Genomic DNA, 6107 nt, shown 5'->3' with positions numbered 1-6107 from the left:
ATTTTTGTCAAAAGATAAGGGGATGAATAAACAACGGAATATTTATTATTTCAAAGGCGACCCAATCAGGGAGCGAGGAGAAGTTTTTAATTAATAAGGGAGGCCTCGTGAAGCTGTAAAGGCACTGTGTCTAAGTAGGAAATAAACACACCTGCCCTCCAGTGCCTTTGTTATCCGTGTAGACAAGTTAACTACAGATTGTATAGAGAGGTGAGATATTACCATAATAAGAAAGAGCTGATTAGCTGGTGTCATATCAGCACTGTGGTCATTAATACCAGCAAGACAAGGGGATGAGTATCAGTCAGAAGAGCTCCCTCCTCTTATTGTACCTCCAGTGACTGTGGACAGGAGAGTGGAATACTTTTTTGAAGGACCTCTGTGTAGGAGTTAGTGGCATCTAGCGGTGAGGTTGCAGATTGCAATGAAATGGATACCCCTCCCTTTCTAAGTGTGTAGGAGAACCTATGGCGTCTCTCAGGCAACGTTAAAATGCAAAAGGCCCTCTCTGAAGCCAGTGTTTGGTTTGTCCATTCTGAGCTACTGTAGAAACATGGTGGCGCAACATTGCGGGCTCGGTGGAAGACAGCCATGTTGCGCCACCATGTTTCGACCTTTGTAGACATGAAAAGCTCATTCTAAGCTAATACACAATGATTATTAGCTTCAGGTGATTATACACAAATGATATCATAATCATAAATTTCATACTGTGTATGTATATGTGTGTACACACTGGTCCTTTAAATGTTTAGGTACTATATCTTGCCTTTTCACATCCTATGCTTCTACAGCATACAATGACAGTGGACTACGCACAAAGGTAGACTTAAAACTACAAAAAGCAAAGCCCACATCAACTCATTTAGGACACCATATGTCCAGAATATCCTCAAAATACTTTAATAACTTCACATTGTGCTGAAAGCCGGTGTTTGGCTGCAGGCTCCGATTAAAAGTCTGTTCTGACCACACATATGGGTGTGGTCCAAGGTGTGCTCTGCTGTCCCTTTGACCACACCTAACAGTGATGTCACATGGTCCTGAAGTACACTTGTAGATCACTACAGCTGCACTGTGGGAAGTTAAACAATTTTCAGCAGGACAGGTGTTAAATTTCTCTTTAAGGAAATGTGTCACATCATCTGCCACTTTCTTGCAAAATTCCTTTTCCAAATATTTGTAGCTACTTCATCAGCATATGCTGATCAGTGTATAGCTTCTGTGTACTGTCTATTTAAATTTCCAAGTTTGGACAATAAAGTTTCTGCTCTGTTCTATTCAACTTTATTTGTATAACTAAATCAAAAGAGTTTCATCTGCAACCCCAATGAACAAATCTGGGAGGACAAGCCAAGATAAAACTGGAAAGAACATGAAAATCGTCAAACACAGGCTGAACAAGCAAGTGCAAGGCTGGCACAGTAAACATAAACAGGATGATCAGCTGTGATCTGAGAAGCCAGTGTAAGAAGAGGCATTTAATCTCCAAAAATAATTACAATTCTCTGGCAAAATAAAATGTGTATTTCAGGCTTGGTTTGAGGATTTAGAACCCAAAGTAACTGCATATAAATATAAAGATGACTGAATATTAAGAAAATTAAATAGAACATGTAATCATTTTATTATTCTTGTCTACTAAAATAGATTTACATGCTTCAATGCTCCAAAAAGACATTTTTCTTATACTGTACATCTTTTATTGCTGTACTCCTCTGAGGATTCTCTGTCTGAAAGGCTTTGTTAGATCTCTGGGCTCATTAAAGCCCCTCTCTTCACTCTGGGCTCTGATTGGTCAATTTGCCAGCGGAAACTTCAAGTTCCACCCATGTCTTGCTTTCTAGCCCAGCTGTAGACAAATGGTTGTGACTGTTACAATGGGATCAGTTCCGGCTTATCAGTTTGAGCATACATCCACAGCACCAAGCGAGCAATTCGTATATAACTGAATCGGCGCCATTTTGATCCGGCATCCTGCTTCAATAATACATCCATGGTCCGATCTTGAATGGGAAGATCATAGATCTGATCCACCTTCGCAAGCTGCACTAGAGCAGGAAAACAAGTACACCTACTGCCTGGCAGGTGGAAGGAGGGAGGGAAGAAAAAGTACTGCAACTAAAGTCGCTCAATAAAGTTGCTTGACAGTCTGTAATGGACTTCACATGACAATAATCATAACTTCAAATACTTTTATGAAAAACCCTTTTGATTTTTTTTGATGTGTGGACACTTACGGACTAAAGGAATATAAATAATGTAGGAATGTACAGACAATCGGACTTCACCGCCGCTTCAAAGGTGGGAAGTCGCCACAGCTGGTTTACAGTGCTGGTAATATCTGAATGAATTCTGCTTTTTGTTCATAGTTACTGAAAAATTAAGTGAATGGTTAAATTGTGGGTAATTTATCCAAGCTAAGGAGGTAGCCTACAGCATGTCAATATTGACAAACGTTTAAGCATTTATATCTTTGAGCATGTTGCTAAGCTGCTTTGCCCTAATGGGATCAGGTCGCTGTCGACACGGTTATAAACATCACAAATCCCCAAAAAATTAAGCAGAACAGTCTCCCACTGGGCGACATTGCAAAAATCCAGTGTCAAATTGTGCAAATTGTTTTTGAAGTAGTCCTTGAGGTACCGGTGTTGTATCAAAGTCTGTTCCCCATTCAAATAGAGTTTCCCTCCCATTACAACTGTGTTTCCTATAGCACCCTCCTTTGGTGGTTAGGGTAAGGATAAGGTCACAGGGGAAAACTAAAATGTTCGGAACAGTGGAGGGAACCGTGGTACAAATGAATTCCAGCCACTGAGTTCTTTGTGGTTCATACAAAGTAGATTTCTCCAGGCAAGACAATGTCTTTTTGGCATGGCTACAAAACAAAAAAAAATGGCCTTCATTTTCAGTAGTTGTGTGCTGTGCTGCATATCAAGCTTGCAGGCAGTGTCCAGCTTGCAGGTGGATGGCATAAAAGATCAAGGAAGTAAAGCCTGGACCCCCAATGAAGTGTTTCATCAAAATTAGAAAAAAAATAGTGTATAATAGGTCACAATTGTTCATAAAAGGTCCATAGTGGTTGCTGGAACGCAACCCTCAGTGACAAAGTAAACCTGTAGGCTATGTGCTGCACTGTAGTTTACAAATAAGAAATTAGCTAAATTTGCTGCATATGAACCTGTATTTATGGTTAAAAAAATGTTTATTTGAGGACAGAAATTTAAATTCACCATGCTGCATAATACATACCGGCTGGATTAGAGCACCAGAAAATCAGATTTAGGGCACCAGTAAATCAGATTGTTTAGAATTCAGACAACACATTCTGTTCTTGGGGAAATCCAACCATGTTTACCCCTCGGGGGGGTTTGCTCTGCCCCGTCTGCTCATCGTCTACAGCTTCATGAGAGCAGTTAGAGTTAGGTTGGATTAAAATGTGATGCTATTTGGCTTTCTTGAATATGGAGAAGTTAAACACACTGACAAACAACACTATGTCAAAGCAATAAACAATAATGTATAACCACAAACATGAGCAGTCTCCTCCTCTACCTGTATGGATTACCAGAGTGACAAATTGTCAGGTAAGCTCTCAAATCTACTAACACAGAAGTGTCAGAGCAGCCAGGCATTGTGAAATCCCCGGGCCTTCTGTCATATTAACAAAATGACTCCACATTCTGACACACTGACAAGTACAACAAATTGCTCTCATTGGAAATCAAATAGCCAGTCTTCACTATATGAACTCATTCATGCATAAATGGATTAGCAAAGAAAATCACTTCAATTTTTATGTCCTGTGTGTATCTCATCGTGATGTTTCCAGTTGTCCTGATGCTGTGTCACTTTAATTCACTGGTTAATATTTGATCTGTTATTTGTACATTGTTATGTAATAGCCTCCCTACAATGTGTTTGTGGGTTTGAATACCCCTGGGGGCGACTGTGTTTGTTTGTACCTCTAATTAAGCCCGATGTGTCATTTGCTCTGCTCGGGATGCTGCTATGTGTATTTACAGATATTGTTAAATTAAGCCCGTCTATATGTAGGCCCACATGTGTCTGCCTCTATTTTTATTGCGCTTTGCCATGTTTATACATTTTGTTTCAAGCACGTCATGAAATCACTGCGTTGGCAGATGCAGAGGAAAAACTTCCTGAAGAAAGATCACACTTGCAGCCTGAGAACACCAAGCTTGATAATAACTCCAGCAGCAAGTGGGGACATGCTGTACAAAATGTGTGCCATGTGAGCTATACAGCACGCGCGCACACACGCGCACGCAGGCATGCACGCACACACACACGCAAGCACGCACGCACGCGCACACACACACACACACACACACACACACACACACACACACACACACACACACATACTGGAGGCACTCCAGAGCAGCTCCAAAGACAGATTGGGAAAAACAGTGTAATTCTATCTACTCCAAAACGGGGCATCTTGTAGCATGTGACAGTGGAACAAGAGCTGACAAAACCCTCCCTGTTATGACAGGCCCCTCAGACCCCCTACAGATGATACCCCACTCACTATAGAGACAGAATACATTCTCAGTGTGTACTTTGAATGAAGTATGGCAAAAAGCAAAGGGAGCAAGAAACAATATAAGGGGGACGGGGGGGATAACATCTAATCTAACAAATATCATTTTTAGAGTCCACTCCCAAACCCTTCTCTTTCACACTAGCTAATTCTCTCCACCTACCAGGCGCTCCAGCAGTAATAAGCCGATACCTTCACAAGGGATTTCAGGGACAAACATCACTGTAAAAGGTGAAATATTCCATTAATCAGGATCACAGAGAGGCTTTGTACTGTCATAGCAGGTGTCCTGGTAATTCTACTGAGGGGCACAAAGAGGCATTGCCTGCCAGTCAACACCTCACTTGACCGCTCACTCCCCCCTCCCCCCTCCATTCAGTTATATAATATACTATCACACAATAAGTACATAGTGCTTGCATGAACAGCTATAGCTACACCTGGGAATCAGTATCAATCCATAGTTATGTTGTATTGTGTTGGTGATGAAGGATGCGAACGCTCCATCTGCTGTCCTGTCGGTGTAACTACAGGATGGACTGAATTGGAAATCATGATATTATACACTGCCTGGCCAAAAAAAAAGTCGCCACCTGGATTTAACTAAGCAAATAGGTACGAGCCTCCTATTGGATAATTACTGCATGGGCGATTATCTTTCAGCTGGCAACAAGTTATTTATCCCCAACTGGTGCAATGAGTTGCTTCTCATTTCTTAAACAACCATGTCGAAAGACAAATCCCGTGGTCGTGGAAAAGATGTTAGTCTGTTTGAGAAGGGTCAAATCATTGACATGCATCAAGCAGAGAAAACATCTAAGGAGATTGCAGAAACCACTAAAATTGGATTAAGAACTGTCCAACGCATTATTAAAAACTGGAAGGATAGTGGGGACCCATCGTCTACGAGGAAGAAATGTGGCCGGAAAAAAATCCTGAATGATCGTGATCGGCGATCACTTAAACGTTTGGTGAAATCAAATCGAAGAAAAACAACAGTAGAACTCAGGGCTATGTTTAATAGTGACAGTAAGAGCATTTCCACACGCACAATGCGAAGGGAACTCAAGGGATTGGGACTGAACAGCTGTGCAGCCTTAAGAAAACCACTAATCAGTGAGGCTAACTGGAAAAAAAGGCTTCAATTTGCTAGGGAGCATAAAGATTGGACTCTGGAGCAATGGAAGAAGGTCATGTGGTCAGATGAGTCCAGATTTACCCTGTTCCAGAGTGATGGGCGCATCAGGGTAAGAAGAGAGGCAGGTGAAGTGATGCACCCATCATGCCTAGTGCCTACTGTACAAGCCTGTGGGGGCAGGGCTATGATCTGGGATTGCTGCAGTTGGTCAGGTCTAGGTTCAGCAACAGTATGTGCTCAAAGAATGAGGTCAGCTGACTACCTGAATATACTGAATGACCAGGTTATTCCATCAATGGATTTTTTCTTCCCTGATGGCACGGGCATATTCCAAGATGACAATGCCAGGATTCATCGGGCTCAAATTGTGAAAGAGTGGTTCAGGGAGCATGAGACATCATT

This window comes from Seriola aureovittata, chromosome 17 (assembly GCF_021018895.1).
Source record: "Seriola aureovittata isolate HTS-2021-v1 ecotype China chromosome 17, ASM2101889v1, whole genome shotgun sequence".
NCBI classification, from domain to species: domain Eukaryota; kingdom Metazoa; phylum Chordata; class Actinopteri; order Carangiformes; family Carangidae; genus Seriola; species Seriola aureovittata.
Note: the sequence above shows the minus strand (reverse complement) of the source record.